Below are 21,363 nucleotides of genomic sequence, written 5' to 3' on the forward strand. Positions count from 1 at the left end.
GGAAATAACACAAGTTTTCTTCATTTAATTGTAATTTAAACAACGCAATTTTTCACTGGAATCCATTAATATCGGTAAATATTTCACAAAATGCTTTTGCCACTTCTTTTGCAGATTCTTTCACGAGTAGGCCATCGCTGAAGCATTTCTGGGCTTTCGCTACTTTTAAGCATATGGCATTCGATGCACTTAAACTATTTTCTTTCTTATTTGATGGTATATGCAACTCCTGTACCTCTTTTTTTTTAAAGTTACTGACAAGACGATATCGTTCGTCGTGAGAGTAACACACTTGTGTTTCTTCGTACAGAAAAGAGAAATGTTAAACAAGATTACTAGATTTGTTTTGACTTAAACATTTTTTACGTATTAAACATTGAGACTTTTCATCGGAATTGTGCACAAAAAAGTACCTCATCAAGCACTCGTGAAAAACACGGTTTTTAGTATTCTTTCTTTTAGACATTCTTAAGAAGCGTAATAGAAAATTAGCTACAGTATAAACCAGAAATATAGCACAGTAATAAACAAAATGACAACCTGAACTGTAGCGCATTATTAAGGAGAGAAAATCTGATCACAACGTCGACAGCAAGCGGACTAACGAAACAGTGATGCCCCTCTCGATTGCAGATAAGCAAATGAACCTACGACTACGGCAAGGCGGTGACGTCACCACCCGAGTAAAGTTGAAGGGATAAGCACTCCATGGAGGGCAATAATGGCTCACGAGACACGCTTTTCCTAGTAGGTAGTTTTCTGCTGATATAATATCATGGTCCTCCTTCATGGCTAAGCGTGCAGACATTTCGAGGAGAGCGCTGTTGGATACTCAGTATGGATACTCAGTACCATCAGGACTTTTCTTCGATACGAGGACTGGAACGAAGACCGCTCAGTCTTTTAAGGCAGCTGCAACAAAGTGTAGCAGCAACAGTTTTGATAGTTGATATTAACGCCCGAGGGAGCGGTTTGTTGTGCACAAGTCCCTTTAGTAGTGCCGTCTATTGATATCTGAAGTAGTTAATGATGAAGTAATACGACCAAAAGGACAATAGCAGCGCGACTGCAGAGTCAATCTTTACCGTATTTCTCTACTCTCGAGACATATGTAGTAACCAAAGTAAATGTGAACAAGCCAGGAATACAGGTAAAGGGCACATTTTTCATTATTTTCCTAAAAGATGCCATTTGGATAGATTTGAAGAACGTGAAATTTTTACTAATTACTAGTATTTCGTGTCAGGTAGTTTCTGTAATTGTTAATTCATTTTTCGGAAGCATTTAACAGGAAATGTCGGAAGTGATAACCTTCCTGTCGTTTAACTACGTCCGTTCAGGGCCGATTTTGTTCCTTATCTGGTCACAGTTCACGTCATGCATTGTGATCCCGATTAATATTCGTGGTGTCTCTCTGTTGCGGGTCGCAAGCCAGATTTTTGCAACTCCAAGTGCGATAGAGATGGTGAACTTTGGCATCCATCTTCTATTGAGTGTCTCAATTTTTGTAGTATTTAAGTCTCCATGTTGTGTTTTTCACTTAACATAAGCCTCCCCGAATAGTGATGACTAATTTTGTGGAAAACAGATACGCCTTAAGGAAACACAGTGATACGATTTTGTACGTATTAAATGTTTGCAGATGTTCACTCCATTTTATGAATAGATATAACATGGGATCAGCCTCGTACGCTAAACTTCTTCCTAAGTGCGCTCTGGCACACCATTCAGTATTCCTGAGCTCATTGATCTTGTCCTGTAATGGCAATATATGAGAACGCATAAGTCGACATTTTATGCCCTGATCGGCCGCCCCGAGGACTAATGGTTAGAATTGCCGTTGCGCGCATTACTACAAAACTTAAAGGCATATTAAATTAATGTTTCATGTTTCAGCCGGCTTGATATTCAGTGGGAGTTAGACAATGATAGGTGTCTTTGTCACAGCGTATGTTTGTTACCTTGATATGTTTCTTAGATTTTGGGAAATACCATTTTGATTATCTGGATGATTTAAAAATGGGTCCCGATCTGAAATTAGTCATCAAGCAGAGAAAAGTGAAATTGGCAACTTTGGCTATTTTTCCGCCGGCCGTGTGGTGCCGGACAAGAGGCTGTGAATTCCATGGTGATGCTGTGTCGATAAAGGAGACATGCCAGGAGTGCCAAAGATGGCGGACTTTGTGAAACCTTAATGGCAGACATTTCACAGTTCATATAAAAATTAATAGTAGTCAGATGAATCATGATACCTCGAAAAGAAACATGTACATTACCATTATTTGCACGATGATTCTCGTGGTGTAATCAGATTTTCAATATCTTTATTAGTTTAAAGTTTAGTACCTGACGATCTACAAGTAACACCCAGCAACGAATTTCCAAAATCTAAACGGTTCATGCGATTTTGTCGATCGACGTGTTTTTCAAGAGCTATTAGTGTAAACCTAAATTGGTATAAATTACAAATACGAAAAAACGGCAGCAGCATGCTTCTAAATATATTTATTCGTCTTTGTTTACATCCGACATATACTAGTCATAAAGAAACTGGTCAATTATTTACTGTGTTTTAGAAAGCACAGAGATATTAGGCTACTGGCTTACTGCTTTTCTATTCCTTTGATATATGTTTATTTAATTTGTTTATGTATTTAATAATGTGTGTTAGAGCGTGTTTATGGTCCAGCCGTAGGAATATTTATTTAATTTGAAGTTATTTAAATGTAAATCCAGTATTTTGAATGTGCTTCATTATGTTTGTGAGTGTGTGTTGGCTTGGAGATAGGGCAGGAACGCTCTAACCAATCACAGCTATCGTTCCAAAAAGGACACGTGGAGAGACTGTATGGAAGTGGGGGAGTACAGGTGAGGACACGAGAGGTACTGGACAGGGAGTCCTCGACAGTACGGGGCAACAGATGCACAGTCGCGGGAAAGACAGAGAGTGGAGAAATTTTGCGTGTGGTAGCGAGAGATATAAATATTTCGTAGTGCCGACTTGCGCACTTATGAGATTTCCGTAGCTTCTGCAGTGAAGACGTAGTATGCGTTTAGAAGTGAATATCCCGCGAGCTATGAGGTTATTCATAACTAATTACGTGAAGTAGGAATCGATTGTCACTCTGTTATGCAACTTATATTTATTTAATTGCTGGACCATCGACACCAATAAGTGATTTACAGTAATAAACGGCATTCTTAAAGGTACTTCTGCTATCGTACTCATTATTTAAAGTCGTTAAAATAGTACCTGCAGATTTTATTTAATTTCAACCTTTCATTTATAAATGTCTATTCATTAAAATTCGCAATTACCGAGTGATAGGAACCTTCGATCATTCGATTCATGTGTATATTCATATTGTATACTGTAGGCTCAGCAGTATTTGGCCTGTAATGCGGCAACTACGTATCCCAGCCCCTAGACAACGAAACCAGTCAAAATTTTTAATATTTCAACTTTGACTCAGAGGGTACGTAGTTGAGGGCCATCACTCACATCATTTTCTATTTGAAAGCCCGCATGATTAACAAAAGTAGCTGTCCCGCAATTATCCACTATGCTGGAAGTTCGTAAATGATAGACATTGCTTGTTCAGGAGGAAATATGCAACAACGAAAAAGTCCATGTTACATGGCGAAGGAATGTCCCATAGTAAATTCAGTTAGCAAAATTTAGAATATATCAATGTTTTGTGAACAGAGGGCAGCTTTTAGCATTAAAAGTTCCGCTACTTATTAGACTGAAACATACCGCCGAACGCCTCCCGCCGTCGAGCCACTCTTTATCCATCTGTCCTTAACGTCTGCTACTTCGCTGTGGTCGCATTGTCATTGATAACAACCGCAGTTTACTGCAATCGAGGGCGACAGTGATGCGCAATAGCGCTACGTGCCATGATGCCCGCAGCTCTGTAGCAGCGCCTCTCCATCAAGCGCAGTGGAGCTTCCTGTACACAAACTGCACTGGGCAGGTTTTCGGCTGCAGTTAGGCACGAGATAATATTTTTAGACGTTTCCTGCGATGTCTGTTACAGTCGACAAGCGCTTTACACGCTGTTGTTGTTGTTGTGGTCTGGTTTGATGCAGCTCTCCATGCTACTGTATCCTGTGCAAGCTTCTTCATCTCCCAGTACCTACTGAAACCTACATCCTTCTGAATCTGCTTAGTGTATTCATCTCTTGGTCTCCCTCTAGGCTACACTCCATACAAATACTTTCAGAAACGACTTCCTGACATTTAAATCTATACTCGATGTTAACAAATTTTTCTTCTTCAGAAACGCTTTCCTTGCCATAACCAGTCTACATTTTATATCCTCTCTACTTCGACCATCATCAGTTATTTTGCTCCCCAAATAGCAAAACTCCTTTTCTACTTTAAGTGTCTCATTTCCTAATCTAATTCCCGCAGCATCATCCGACTTAATTCGACTACATTCCATTATCCTCGTTTTGCTTTTGTTGATGTTCATCTTATACCCTCCTTTCAAGACACTGTCCATTCCGTTCAACTGCTCTTCCAAGTCCTTTGCTGTCTCTGACAGAATTACAATGTCATCGGCGAACCTCAAAGTTTTGTGATTCTTGAGTTTCTGCCGGCGTATTTGCTAATCAAAATATCCACGGGTGTACTGCCGGTCTACAGTGTCCAACGGGCACAATATTTCGGCGATCATACATGTCGCCATCATCAGGTGAACTGACGGACTAAGCTCCTGTGAACGTGCCGGCACGGAGATCCGTACGCTATGGCTGCTCACAAGGGAACCTTCCCATCGCACCCCCCTCAGATTTAGTTATAAGTTGGCACAGTGGATAGGCCTTGAGAAACTGAACACAGATCAATTGAGAAAACAGGAAGAAGTTGTGTGGAACTGTGAAAAAATAAGCAAAATATACAAACTGAGTAGTCCATGGGCGACATAGGCAACATCATGGAGAACGTGAGCTCAGAAGCGCCGTGGTCTCGCGGTAACGTGAGCAGCTGCGGAACGAAAGGTCCTTGGTTCAAATCTTCCATCGAGTGAAAAGTTTAATTTTTTATTTTCAGTTTATGTGACAAACTCTTATGTTCTCATCACTTTTTTGGGAGTGATTATCACATCCACAAGAAAACCTAAATCGGGCAAGGTAGAAGAATCTTTTTACCCATTCGCCAAGTGTACAAGTTAGGTGGGTCGACAACATATTCCTGTCATGTGACGCACATGCCGTCACCAGTGTCGTATAGAATATATCAGATGTGTTTTCCTGTGGAGGAATCGGTTGACCTATGACCTTGCTATCAATTTTTTTCGGTTCCCATTGGAGAGGCACGTCCTTTCGTCTACTAATCGCACGGTTTTGCGATGCGGTCGCAAAACACAGACACTAAACTTATTACAGTGAACAGAGACGTCAATGAACGAACGGACAAATAATAACTATGCAAAAATAAAGAAAGTAAAATTTTCACTCGAGGGAAGACTTGAACCAAGGACCTCTCATTCTGCAACTGCTCACGCTACCACGGGACCACGGCGCTTCTGAGCTCACGTTCTCCATGATGTTGCCTATGTCGCCCATGGACTACTCAGTTTGTATATTTTGCTTGTTTTTTCACAGTTCCACACAACTTCTTCCTGTTTTCTCAATTGATCTGTGTTCAGTTTATCAAGGCCTATCCACTGTGCCAACTTATAACTAAATCTGAGAGGGGTGCGCTGGGGAGGTTCCCTTGTCAGAGGGAACTGGATTTTAATACCTACTCCGAACTTTTGTTTTGTTTCCTTTACTGCTTGCTCAATATACAGATTGAATAGCATCGGGGAGAGGCTACAACCCTCTCTCACTCCCTTCCCAACCACTGCTTCCCTTTCATGTCCCTCGACTCTTCTAACTGCCATCTGCTTTCTGTACAAATTGTAAATAGCCTTTTGCTCCCTGTATTTTAACCCTGCCACCTACAGAACGCTACTGAGGTAATAATAAGAATGTAAAACGCCTTTTCCTGTTCCTTGTTGATCAAATTGAAAATCGGTGTCATCAATTACCTCTATCGCTCTCTTTGGAAAGCGAAGAAGTTGATTTTATAAACTTCCCATTAAACCGCACGAAAACCTCGCCCAATAGCAAATTTTTTCCGTTTTTTTCACTCCTTATTTACAGGATACCATATGGTGCTTCTCGTTGTCCCACCAGTTCAGCTCACTTAGCGCCCATTCAAAATGTCGTTACTATGCCCCTAACTCACCGAGAAAGGATTAATAATTCTTGCAGACGACAGTTGATAACGCATCAGCTTACGGCTCACCATCTACGCAATACTTCCACTTCCGCAGATAAGCGAAAAGAGCAATTGTATCGTTCTGAAATGAAGAACCCTAGGCCGGAGGCGACAATGTCGAAAATTAAGAGACGAAACGTGATGTCCGAAAAGTCTGCCAATGGAATTCGAGAATCTACGACTCTTATGATGTATCAAACTAAACCACGTATTTTATAAAAATGGACATAAGTATCTGTGTACGTTTGTTTGTATGTATGTATGTTCCCCATCTCTTCCTAAACCACTAGACCGATTTCTACCAAACTTGGTACACATATCACTTATTGTCTGGAAAGAGTCGCTGTGGTGGTAAGAACCATCTATGTATCAAAGGGACGCGAATGGGGGTGAAAAGTAGTGTAACTCACGAAGCGCAAATAGCCAGACTATGTTCATGTAGTATTTGGGAATGGGAGCACTCAAGCTTTACACGTAATTTCAAGCCTTTACCAAGCTTGTTTCGCTGACAACCCCCACAAAAAGATGAAAGGAAAAAAGTTTAGCGCTTACTGTATTTTCGCTTTATGTGTAGTAAAACTACTGCATCAGGCACGCCGGTTTAATTTATTACTTCTTTTCTACTAACAATATTCCCGGCACATTTTGCAGGGAACATTCACATATACCACTGAATGTGCCTCGAAAAATACAGGGTGATTCAAAAAGAATACCACAACTTTAGGAATTTAAAACTCTGCAACAACAAAAGGCAGAGCTAAGCACTATCTGTCGGCGAATTAAGGGAGCTATAAAGTTTCATTTAGTTGTACATTTGTTCGCTTGAGGCGCTGTTGACTAGGCGTCAGCGTCAGTTGATGCTAAGATGGCGACCGCTCAACAGAAAGCTTTTTGTGTTATTGAGTACGGCAGAAGTGAATCGACGACAGTTGTTCAGCGTGCATTTCGAACTAAGTATGGTGTTAAACCTCCTGATAGGTGGTGTATTAAACGTTGGTATAAACAGTTTACAGAGAATGGGTGTTTGTGCAAAGGGAAAAGTTCTGGACGGCCGAGAACGAGTGATGAAAATGTAGCACGCATCCAGCAAGCATTTGTTCGCAGCCCAGGAAAATCGACTCGCAGAGCTAGCAGAGAGCTGCAAATTCCACAATCAACTGTATGGAGAGTCCTACGAAAAAGGTTAGTTATGAAACCTTATCGTCTGAAATTGGTTCAAGCACTGTCTGCAGCTGATAAGATTAAAAGAATCGATTTCTGTGATTTTATCCTTGCTCAAATGGAAACAGATGAATCTTTCGTTTCAAAGATTGTGTTTAGTGATGAAGCAACTTTCCACACTAACGGGAAAGTCAACCGTCACAATGTCTGTATATGGGGCACTGAGAAACCGCGGGAAACAACTCAGTATGAACGTGACTCGCCTAAGGTGAACGTTTTCTGTGCCATTTCAGCCAATAAAGTTTTTGGTCCCTTTTTCTTCGAAGGTGCTACTGTAACTGGACTACAGTATCTGGAGATGTTAGAGAATTGGCTGTTCCCTCAGCTCGAACAAGAAGCACAACAATTCATATTTCAGCAGGATGGAGCGCCACCACATTGGCACTTATCTGTCTGTAACTACCTGAACGTCAACTACCCAAGGCGATGGATCGGCCGCCAGGCAGCCCGTGACAGAGCACTTCATCACTGGCCTCCAAGAAGCCCTGATCTTACCCCCTGCGATTTTTTCTTATGGGGGTATGTTAAGGATATGGTGTTTCGGCCACCTCTCCCAGCCACCATTGATGATTTGAAACGAGAAATAACAGCAGCTATCCAAACTGTTATGCCTGATATGCTACAGAGAGTGTGGAACGAGTTGGAGTATCGGGTTGATATTGCTCGAGTGTCTGGAGGGGGCCATATTGAACATCTCTGAACTTGTTTTTGAGTGAAAAAAAACCTTTTTAAATACTCTTTGTAATTATGTATAACAGAAGGTTATATTATGTTTCTTTCATTAAATACACATTTTTAAAGTTGTGGTATTATTTTTGAATCACCCTGTATATTCTACAACACATAGTTCAGGAGATATGACTCATGAACAGTTCGATCCCTGAAAAACTGCCGCATCACGCAATGACGTTTAATTTATTACCTTTTTAGTATTAACTTTATTCGCAACACATTTCCCAGACAGTATCCATATATATTACTGAATGTACGTGCAAAATTATACCATTATACGACGGATAGTTCAGGACATATGAAGTCAGAAACATTGAGCTGCGTGAAAACGAAATTGTGGAACGAATTTCGATACTATACGGGTGAAATATGACAAATATATGAGAATTATATGTGACATGTGCGTACACAGTCAAAGACACGAGTAAAAGCTCCTCCTAAGCCCATGGACCGATTTCAATTAAATTTGGTACACATATTACTTACTATCTGGAAAGAAATACTCTGTGGGTAAGAAGCAGCAACTTCCTATTGCAATGGGACTGACAACTTGGACACAGAGGAGGGGAGGAGCAGATGAACAGAGAGGGGGCAGAAGAAGAGATGGACAGAGAAAGGAAAGAGAAGGAGATGGACGAGACAGGGTGAGGAAGAGGTGGGTATACAGAGGGGAAGGAGGAGATAAACAGCAGGTAGGAGCAAGAGAAGATGGACAGGAAAATGGGAGGAAGAGGTGGACAGGGAAAAGGGGTGGAGACGATGGATAGAGAGAGGGGAAGGAGAAATCAGACAGAGAAGGGAAAGAGGAGGAGATCGAAAGGGGAAGGAAGGAGAAGGAGATGAACGAGAGAGGGCAGGAGTAGATGAGTTCAGAGGGCGAAGGCGAGGTGGACAGAGGGGGAAGGAGCAGATCGACAGATGGAAAAGCAGGAGAACGCAGACAGAGAGGGGGATAGGAGTAGATGGACAAGGAATGCGGGGAGGAGAAGGTGGTGAGATCGAGAGGGGGTCGAGATGGACAGAAAGAGGGCGAAACAAGAGATGGACTAATAGAAGACTGGAATAAATACATTTTCAACGCCAGGAACTCAGTATACAATGAATGTGGTTGTTAATGCCGTAAGTTGGGTGAACCCGACCATCATGTAAGCGTATATCACGAGCTGGATAGAACGCGAAACTACGCACATTATCTGATCAAAAGTATCCGGACACCCCCGTCAATGCGGAATTGACCTCTAAACGCCACGCGAGGTGGACTCGCCGGTATAAAAGAGGCGGGAAGTCTTGTGTCATCGATCGTTGCGAAGGGTGGTTACAACATATCGCATGAAATCCGCTTAAGAAAACACTCGCGAGTTCCAAAATGCTTGCAGCAATGACTGTGCATATGGACTTAAAACGAATGCGGTACGGTACAATGGTCGAGTAGTTTTTCAGAAGCCACGTATTTCTGCAGAGCGACATATGACGTGGTGTAAAGATCGCCGGCACTCACAATGCAATGACTGGAAAGGAATGATTGGGGGGTGACGAAGCACCTCTATCCTGTTGCAATCCGATGGAAGTGTTTGGGTTTGACTAATGCTTGGAGAACGTGCTAACAGTGAAGTACACGGCAAGTGGTATTACAGTAAGAGGGATTTTATCGAGGTTACGGTGTGATCCCCTTATTGCACTTAAGAAGATGCACAATGCGGAAGGATATGAATACATTTTCAGCACTGTATCGTGCGTAGAGTTGAGGAAACGTTCGGAGACGATCATTATATCTGCATGAGAATCCAACCCCGTTACAGTGAAGTATCTGTGAAGCAATAGTTTCTGGGCAATAACATTCCTGAAATGGACTGGCCTGCCCGATGTAATATTTCTGGCTTAGTCAGCCATCATATTAGGCTCCAAGAAACCGTTCCCAGAGCAGTGGAGATGCAAGAAGTATATAGATGACGGAATGTGGTGTGAGGTACCTGTGACAGGTGTTAGATTCCGTACCATTCCCGTAAGAAAGACCGCCTGCATAACGCTACTGCTCTTTGATTGGCTGCTCTGTTCGGAGCAAGGGCGCCAAAACGTTAAAGTATATTTATTATTATTAGTTAAACTACTTATTGGAATGACTTCACTTTTTAATATAAATATCTCTCAACAGCTGACTGTCAATCAGTCATTTTAGAATTATTAAAAACAATTTATATCAAAAACAAAAGACTGACGTAATTGCAGACGAAGCACTTCGGAAGCGTTCGGGTCATGCCTTTTCTAGTAAGCGCGCGAAGTGTTTCGGGCTGTTCGTCACTCTGCATTAGGCAGTCGAGATGTATAGTCATGTTGTCTGTGGCAGGATGTGTTTGGCAGTATTCAGTATTAAAAGATTCACTCCGGTAGTCATGAGGCACAGACACGTGCCACAAATAGTGTAAAGATACATTTTCGTAAACATTATGTTTGATCATGTACTTTGCTGTATCAGAAGGTGTTGTATTAAGATCATGTAGTCTTTTCGTGTGGCTATATTAAAATACGCGAGTGGCATCCCAAAGATGTGATACATTATTTCAGAACAGAACCTCGCTAAGTCAGTTTCAACCTCACGATACAGAACCTACGACCTGCGTGCTGTTTTCTGCGCTGGGGACATCAACTTGAAGACAGCGGGTTAGTGAACTATAACAAAACCTTCGTATTCCACGCAGTGCAGTGGAAACAACTAGGCGCCTCAAGTGTTCTGCACGCACAGAACAAATGTGCTCAGTGACACGTCATCTGCAGGAATGCAGAGGAGGTAAAGGAGGATGATCGCTAGCAACACCAACAATCAATTCATTCTTCCTTTAATGCCGTAACGAGCCCCTACATGAACCTTTGGGATCAGTTAAAACATCGACCTCGCCCCCACTTCAGTGTCCAACACCACTATCTTTTTTAATATTGGCTGTTGAGGAAGAATGATGTGCCATTCATCCACAAATATTCAGGCACCTCATGAAGGTGAAAGGTGCTCACGTCCATATTAATACCAACTAATTAGATCCATAGGTAAAATAGTCACCCAATCGGACATCCAAGAGGGGACTATAGAGGAGAATGTCGTTATCAGGAGAAACAAAATTAGCGTTCTAGGAATCGGAGTTGGAATGTCATATTCCTTAATTGGGCAGGTACGTTAGAAAATTTGAAAAGGGAAATGGATAGGTTAAAGTAAGATACAGTGGACGTTAGTGAAGTTCGGCGGTAGGAGAAACAGGTGAATACAGGGTTATAAGTACAAAATCAAATATTGGTTATGCGGGAGTAGGTTCAGTAATTAATAAAAAAATTGGAATACGGATAAGCGACTGTGGACAGAATAGTGAACGCATTATTGTAGCCAAGATAGACAAAAAGCCCACCTCCACTTCAGTAGTACAAGTTTACATGCCAACTAGCTCCGGAGATGACGGAGAAATTGGAGAAATGTATGGTGAGTAAAAATAAATTACTCAGCTAGTTAAGGGAGAAGAAAACTTAACAGTTGTGAGGGAATACAATTCGATAGCGGAAAAGGAATAGAAGGAAAAGTAGTAGATGAATATGGACTGGAGAGGAGGGATGAAAAAGCAAGCTCCCTGGAAGAGATTTGTACACAGCATGATTTAATCATAGCTGACACTTGGTTTAAGAATCATGAAAGAAGGTTGTATACTTAGGAGAGACTGGAGTCACCGGAAGGAAGAGATTTCAGAACCAGATATTCAATTGTAAGACATTTCCCGAAAAAGATGTGGACTCTGACTACAATTTATTGGTTATGAACTGTAGATGAAACCTGATAAACTGAAAAAAAGGTACGAATTTAACAAATTGGAACCTGGATAAACTGAAAAAAAAAAGCGATCGATGAGAGTTTGAGAAGGGGCATTAGGGAACGACTGACAAGAACAGGGGCAGGGAATACAGTAGAGGAAAAACGGCAGCTTTGAGAGATGAAATACTGAAGAGAGCAGAACATCAAGTAGATAAAAAGACGAGGGCTAGTAGAAATCCTTGGGTAACAGAAGAGATATTGAATGTAATTGATGAAAGGAGGAAATATAAAAATGTAGTAAATAAAGCAAGTTTGAAGCAGACTGTAGGGAAGCAGCATACTCACGCCTTATAAAATTCACATCAGTCTTTCCATTGTGTGCCAGCCTAGTCCGCTGTAACAAGCTCTGACGTCATAAATATTGCGCAATACTTTAAAATGAAGTAAATAACCTGAAACGTTTCTAGCATGGCAGGAGTAATACCAAATCAATATGTGTTCCATATCAGTTCAATAACTTTAACCATTTTCGAAATTTGGATGTTTTTCTGTAAAAATCATTGGCGCAACAGAAAAGAGCTAGAAACTTAAAAATTTATATTTAGATTCCTTTTGCATAATAATTTAGTAGAAACAGTATTCTGGATCTCGCAAATTAAAGTTTTAGTTGAAATTCATGATTTTCTGATGTTTGTCTTAGAAATTAAGGAAGCAAGATAGATTAAGTAGGCGAATAAATAAAGCTAGGATGTTTAAATTTAAGTAGAAGGGAGATCCGCTATAATCATAAAAATGTGAGAAGTTTCAACAGAATAACTATAAAACTATAGCTATAGCGTATCTCCAAAGAGCATGTTCAGAGCTCGTCTACTGCGTGTTGTGTAATTAAATTAATTCTCTCGCTCAAAATATTTGACTTAGCCACGTCAGACTTTTATTATGATTACTTACTTGTGTGCTGATTGCACAATTAAATTGAAAGCTTCATCGGCCATCAGCAAAGGAAGCAATGATATATTCGATAACTTAAAGTGGTGCATTACTAGCCCAGCAGCTAGTCGGGAGAGCAGATTTGATCAGGCGTTCCCTTAGCCGTCCGCACCGCAGCTATATATGTAAGAACGCTGCGCGAGAAGAAGGAAGGCCCCAGTTCTCTCCAGACCCTGATTAGCTGATCAGCGTACCACCTGTGCCGGGAGTCGCGTCGCATTGGTATCGTTGATATAAACAGCCTCGGATGCAGTAATAAGTTACTCGGGATACACATAACCATGAAATCGTTTTCTAGTGAAGTGTTAATTTTGGGATGACGTTAATGATCTATCTTTAGTTTCTGTATGTCGTATTTTCACGTGCCGCTGCAGGACAGACATTCTACCATTATTAGTGTGGCGTTTGATGAACATTATCATCAAATTATGGCGAGCATTCACTTAAACATTTAATTTGAACAGTTATAGTGGCATCAGCGCATTAGACTCTGAACTGCTCTGGTAGTTGGATTGTGTGGAATTCTTTTTAGTCTGTGACTTTCAGAATATAATGAACATTTTAGAGAGAATGGTTTTTGATTATGAATCCCAGACAATCTCCTAATTCCTCAGAGCTATAAGCTGTAGCTATAAATGTATTTCTCAGATCAAGTTGGCACTATGAATTCTAATTACAGGCTTCACGTTTTGCTAATCACTTTCTGGTTGCCAATATTGTAGTTAGAGAGTCAGTGTTGAGAACAGCAAACAGCATAAATACAAAACATTTATTCTAAAATATCCACCCGCCGCCCCACATATGTTGCTAATCGGGAAACAAACTGAGTCAACGTGAAAGTAAATTTTAAATATTCGGATTCGGAAGTGAAATGCGACACGCAACTGAGCAATGGAACAGTGATAGTGTTACGTGTGCATGTGGACGACGCAATTGGATTAACAACGCATGTGGATTGACGGACCTGGCGCTGAGTCTAGCTGCACTGCTGGCATCGCGAGAAGTCAGTCTCGCCGCACCGTCATCCGTCGGAGCGACCGGAGCCGCGTCTGCTGTTGCGGGCTACGCCCACAACACAGCAGTTGTCGAGGTGCCGTCTGCAGTTCAACGCGCCGCGTCACATCAGTAATCCTGGTACGCCGCGCCGGCAACGCCATACGTCGTGCAGAAGGAACTAAGTTAAGTGAAAAGCTGTTAAAACTTTTACTAGCCCGCACTAAAAGACTGTCGGCGATGGAACCGCAAAAAGAAACAGAAGTTAAACCTAAATCAGGACCTATTTCTGTTGAAGGAACTGTAAATCCAGACAACGGTTCAAGTGTAAATATCCATGAAAATAGTAGTGTTAAAGTGAAATCCGGACTAGTGTCTCCTGACAGTAGTGTGAAAAAGGGCAACGATTCAATAGTAGAGACCCCTGTAGTAAAGCAGAAATCAGAAAGTGTTAAGTTATTGGATGATAGTTTCTCTGATGAATTAAAAATGAAACAGCCATCAGAGATGGTAGAGTTTAAAAAGGAGAAGTTAGATATGACTGATCAATCGGAAGTTTCATTTAGTTTTGATGATTCTGGTGTTGGAGCTAGTTTTTCGTCACCCGAGTGTGATGAAAAGCCAGCTAGTGAGCAACCCAAAGATACTGGGGCTATTGATTTAAATGTAATATTACAAGCAATAGCTGCCAGTAATGCAAAAATGTCAGCCAGTAATGCTCGAATGACAGCTGAGTTAAAATCTGATATAATTGAGGTAAATAACAGGACTGTGGCCAGCCAAACCAATTTTAATAAACGCTTTGAGGCAATGGACAATAAATTAGAATCCAATAAAGCTGAATTAGAAACTTCCTTCAAGACTGGCTGCAATAAGTTGAAAGAGGATCTGGAAAGTTTACATTATAAAATTGATTACAACCATGAGGATATTAAGAAAAAGGTTGCTCAACAGTTATCTGAGATGTATAAAACAGTAAAATCCAAAGTTGCTGAGGTTCGCAAAGACTTCCAAATGGAAGATGCGAAGCTGGAGCACAAGTTAACAGAAAAGATCGAGACGGAATCTGAACTGTGCTCAGATAGGTTTAACGATGTTAATATAGAAGTAAACATGTGTCAAGCAGAAGTAGATGCAATCAAAACTGATACTACTCATATTGTGCAAAGAGTAAATAATGTTGAAATGAGAGTAGAAAATATTAGTACTAACATTGCTAACATTGAGAGTAAAGTAGCTTCAGTAACTTCTGGTAATGGTAGTATACAACAAGTTGTAGCTGCAAACGCCTCATTTATCGGATGTCGGCAGTTCTTGCGGTTCGATCCAGATAAAAATATCCACACACTAGATTTCTGGAACGATTTTGAAGATGTGATTCCACCAACTTGGTCTGAACGAGAGAAAATCTCATTTATTAGAAGCCATTTAGCAGGTGACGCCATGCGTTGGTCAGCTGATGTTATGTTGAAGTGTAAAACATTAGCGGAATTTAAAACAGCTTTCATTAATGAGTATTGGTCTAGCAATAAGCAAAATGACGTGTTGAGAGAATTTTGGAGTGGAAAACGCTTCAATGCAGGCAAGGAATCTATTAAAAAGTTTGCTAGGTCATGGATTTCACGTTTGTCACATTTGGCGGAAAAGCTGAAACCTGAAATGATAATATTAGGTCTTGAAGCCAAACTGCCATGGTATTGGCAAACTAGAATTATATCTGCCCCTAGAGACAATCTTGATCGTTTCATTGAGTATTTGGAACGTGTAGAGCGTGTTGCTGCCAATGAGGAGCAAGCACGTAATAACAGAAATGGTAATAACACTAGTAGTAATTTTAAGAACGAGGAGAATGGCAATGTAAACATCAGAACAGTAGGTGATCGCCATCCTAAGAGAGGTATGAATTAGAGAAATAATTATCAGAACCAACAATGGCATCCAAATGATAGTAATTTTGTTCCGAACAAAATTATGCAGGTAAACAACAGTGCGGAAAGCAATTCTGTGCCAGTTAACTATAGTGAAAATAAAGGAAACAGTAGTAGGCCAAGGCAGGAAAACTAGTTCCCGTCTATGAGGATACTGGCGCTCACCAGGCGGTTGCTTTTCCTAAGCCAGTAATTACAGTAATTAGTATGACAGATCAGAATACTCAAACTGAGGATTCGGACGATGGGTCGGTAGCATCCAATGATACTGCAGAAATATTAAACCACTCACAGTATTAGATGTTAGAGACGCTTTCTAAGTAAGAAGAGAAAGAGAAAGCGCAGCAGTGTAATGGTAGGGAAGAGCTACAAAATACTGAATTGTCAGGTGAAGAAGCAGAAGAAATTCATGTTCGTATACCAAGGACCTTTCAGGATCATAGGAAAACCACATGCCAATGCATATAGGCTAGAGTATCCTAAGAGTAAAAAGCTATTAGGTCTCAGGAGCGTGATCGACCTAAAGAAGTTCATAGGTAGTGAATGCTTTCTATAGGGAGGAGGTTGTTCTGTAACCTCTACACAGTGTGGCAGCTGTGCAGTCCCAGCTGTGTGAGATCTTCTTTCACATTTCAGATCTCACTCTCTCTTCAGCTTTCCTATCCACCTGAAATTTTGACCCCTTCTTTCCAATACGAAAATTTTCTGAAACTAATGAATTCTGTAGGGAGGAGGTTGTTCTGTAACCTCTACACAGTGTGGCAGCTGTGCAGTCCCAGCTGTGTGAGATCTTTCCTTTTCAGGTCTCACTCATTCTTCATCTTTCCTATCCACCAAAATTTCGGCTCTTACTCTCAAATAGTAAAATTTTCTGGTATGACTATCAAGCCAGCATTAAGCTAATGAATTCTGTAGGGAGGAGGTCGTTCTGTAACCTCTACACAGTGTGGCAGCTGTGCAGTCCCAGCTGGGTGAAATCTTCTTTCCCATTTCAGGTCTCACTCTATCATCTTTCCTATCCACCAAAGTTTCGACTCCTTCTTTGCAATACAAAAATTTTCCGTCATGGCTATCAATCCATGAGTTCTGTAACCATTCTATCCACCGATTAGTGAAGAAAATACCTAATGTGACAAACCTAACAGTGACATAAACAACAGAGAAGTATGATGTAATTATGATACAAAGGTATTTGAGTAACAAGTATGTATAGAACCCTGGTAATGTTATAAGTACAAAGTTGTTGTTTTATTGGAAATGGTCCACCAACAGTAATTTAAAAAGATATACAAATTCGTGTACAAGCAGGATCTGAAGTGGTAGTGAAACCTATTGTATGCTGTAGAGCGAACTAATTAATAGTAAAAGAGATTGCTTAGTGTTATGAAAAATATGCAGAAAAGTTTTAAGAATGAACTCACCTTGTGTAGCAAGGAATGACAGTGTAATAGAACTGAACAGTGTTTGTGGTTGAGATGTGAAGGACACGTCCTTGAAATATTTATAAGGTTGGAGCTGGCCGTTATTTGGTGTAGTGTGTGACAGGACACACCTACACGTATTGAGGTTATGAGTTGGAGGCGTGAATGCGACCATAGGTACCCTTATGTTAGATGAGACAGAGCAGCTCATAGTGTCCTATAGGTTTAAGGAATTTAGCATTACACTCAGCCATAACTACTTAATGCACTTTAGTGGTAGGTCGAGAGAGACTACCTGTGGTTTCAGCAACCAATCAAGTGGAAATGGATTGCAACGTGAGCAAACTGATCAGCTGCAATACACTATAGATATGAAATAAATGTGCAATCCTATGCGTTAAATGTTAATAGAGTGAGTGTTAAATAAGTACATACACTAGCAGCATAATTGAGTAACATAATGGCAGACATGACACATTATTTATAGCTCAGCATAAATACACTTCGATGAAGTAAGTACACAATTGCAGATGTGGAACTGACACAGCAGCAGATGACCAATAAGTGGATTTAGTAGTCAACTAAACGTAGTGTGTTTTCAACACTCAGAACTGTACTATTACCACAAGTTACTCACATGTACAAAGAGGCTAAGAAGACAACTGCTAATCAAATATACTCATACTATCTCTAAGAATAAGGTAATCAAAGATGAGTCAGTTAAGTAAATAAAATACAGATTTGTCAGGAATGTACCGAGCATTGGTTGAGTGTTCCGGCCCAGAAATAATAAATTGAGATTAAATAGGATTTATGATTTGCCTTGAGCATAAATTTTCTCTAGTACGTGACTAACGGCTTTTTGTGCCATTTGTTTACCGATTTTATGGCAGTTAAGTAACTGCGAGAGTAAAATTGAAAAAGTTCAGTTAACTTTGTTCCAGTAACATATTGAAAGATAAAATGTATATATCCCCATTTCATTGTGACCCACCCTTAGATATTAAGTGAACAGAGTCTGAGGCACACTTTTTGTTTGTTCTACAGGACAAACCAGATAATGGCGCCTGGTAGCTGCGTGAAAGTGTGGAGTGACTTGGACACAACTCACAGTGACCCCTCCCCTTTCCCCATGTAATTTAGAGTGAACGTGAAGGATGCACACCATAGCAACTTCCCCTCCTCTACCCTTTTGAGTGGAAGTGTAGAACGCCAGCCAAAGTGGCTACAACCACGTGTGTAAAAATGAAATTGTCATGATTTGTGAAATTTTCTTCCAGGTTTAGAAAAGACTGCTAAGATATAATTATCTGTTTATGTATCATGAATAACTGTGTTATTTTCTTTGAATTTGTATATGTAAAAATATTTACAGACAATGTAATGGATTTAAGATTTTCATAATTTTACATTTTTTATGTGTTTGTCTGTCTAAGGCAATATGTATGCCAAAGTGTTTCATTGATTTTGCTTAAATTTTGAGTGATAATGTTGCTTAAGAGGCAGTGAACATGCCAGCAATTTAAATAATTGAAGTAGGTATAAGTTTTCTTTTAATATTTCTATATGTTTACATTTCAATTTTAATTTTCATAGGGAGTTAAGCTGTACCCTTGCTTCCCTTTTTGTAATTAATTTTTTTCATTTACATTCAATAAAATTAAGTAGAGGGTGATGTAGGGAAGCAGCAAACTCAAGCCGTATAAAATTCACATCAGTCTTTCATTTTGTGCCAGCCTAGTCTGTTGTAACTAGCTCTGACGTCATAAATATTGCGCAATACTTTAAAATGAAGTAAATAACCTGAAACGTTTCTAGCATGGCAGGAGTAATACAAAATCAATATGTGTTCCATATCAGTTCAATAACTTTAACCATTTTCGAAATTTGGATGTTTTTCTGTAAAAATCATTGGCGCAACAGAAAAGAGCTAGAAACTTAAAAATTTATAATTAGATTCCTTTTGTATAATAATTTAGTAGAAACAGTATTCTGGATCTCGCAAATTAAAGTTTTAGTTGAAATTCATGATTTTCTGATGTTTGTCTTAGAAATTAAGGAAGCAAGATAGATTAAGTAGGCGAATAAATAAAGCTAGGATGTTTAAATTTAAGTAGAAGGGAGATCCGCTATAATCATAAAAATGTGAGAAGTTTCAACAGAATAACTATAGCTATAGCGTATCTCCAAAGAGCAAGTTCAGAGCTCGTCTACTGCGTGTAGTGTAATTAAATTAATTCTCTCGCTCAAAATATTTGACTTAGCCACGTCAGACTTTTATTATGATTACTTACTTGTGTGCTGATTGCACAATTAAATTGAAAGCTTCATCGGCCATCAGCAAAGGAAGCAATGATTTATTTGATAACTTAAAGTGGTGCATTATCAGCCCAGCAGCTAGTCGGGAGAGCAGATTTGATCAGGCGTTTCCTTAGCCGTCCGCACCGCAGCCATATATGTAAGAACGCTGCGCGAGAAAAAGGAAGGCCCCAGTTCTCTCCAGACGCTGATTAGCTGATTAGCGTACCACCTGTGCCGGGATACGCGTAACCATGAAATCGTTTTCGAGTGAAGTGTTAATTTTGGGATGACGTTAATGATCTATCTTTAGTTTCCGTATGTCGTATTTTCACGTGCCGCTGCAGGACAGACATTCTACCATTATTAGTGTGGCGTTTGATGAACATTATCATCAAATTATGGCGAGCATTCACTTAAACATTTAATTTGAACAGTTATAGTGGCATCAGCGCATTAGACTCTGAACTGCTCTGGTAGTTGGATTGTGTGGAATTCTTTTTAGTCTGTGACTTTCAGAATATAGTGCACATTTTAGAGAGAATGGTTTTTGATTATGAATCCCAGACAATCTCCTAATTCCTCAGAGCTATAATCTGTAGCTATAAATGTATTTCTCAGATCAAGTTGGCACTATGAATTCTAATTACAGGCTTCACGTTTTGCTAATCACTTTCTGGTTGCCAATATTGTAGTTATAGAGCCAGTGTTGAGAACAGCAAACAGCATAAATACAAAACATTTATTCTAAAATGTCCACCTGCCGCCCCACGTATGTTGCTAATCGTAAGACAAACTGAGCAAAAGTGAAATTGAATTTTAAATATATGACGATATGGAAACCATTAACAATCTTGATGATTAAAAGACCTAAATCGAAACAGGGCACCAGGAGTAGACAACAATTCATTAGAACTACTGATAGCCTTGTGAGAGCCAACCATACCAAAACTCTTCCATCTGGTGAGCAAGACGTATGAGACAGGCGGAATGCCCTAACACTTCAGGAAGAATATAATAATTCTAATTTTAAAGAAAGCAGTTGCTGACACGAGTGAAAATTACTGAACTATAAGTTTAATAAATCATGATTGGAAAATACTAACACGAATTCTTTACAGAAGAATGGAAAAACTGATAGAAGCCGACTTCGGGGAAGACCAGTTTGGATTCTGGAGAAATGTAGGAACACGCTATGCAGTATTGATCCTAAGACTTTTCATAGATAATAAGTTAAGGTAAGACAAATCTACGTTTCTAGCATTTGTAGACTTAGAGAAAGCTTTTGACATTGTTCACTTGAAAATAGTCTATTTCAGATTCTAAAGGTGGCAGAGGAAAATTACAGGGAGCGAAAGGATATTTACACTTTGTATGGAAAACTAAATGGCAGTTATGAGAGTTAAGGGAGATGAAAGGGAAGCAGTGGTTGTGAAGGGAATGAGACAGGGCTGTAGCCTATCTCCGAAGCTACTCAATCTGTATATTAAGCAGGCAATAAAGGAAACAAAAGAAAAAATTGGAACAGGAGTTAAAGTCCAGGACGAAGAAAGAAAAACTTTGTGGTTTGCCAATGACATTGTAATTACGTCAGATACATCAAAGTGTTTCTGAAGAAGAGAAAGTAGCTTTTGAAATGTGATTCTGCATAATAATGCTGAAGATTATATGGGTAGATCACTTAGCAAATAAGTAGGCACTGAATACAATTGGAGAGAAAAG

Source organism: Schistocerca nitens, chromosome 4 (assembly GCF_023898315.1).
Source record: "Schistocerca nitens isolate TAMUIC-IGC-003100 chromosome 4, iqSchNite1.1, whole genome shotgun sequence".
Classification (NCBI taxonomy): domain Eukaryota; kingdom Metazoa; phylum Arthropoda; class Insecta; order Orthoptera; family Acrididae; genus Schistocerca; species Schistocerca nitens.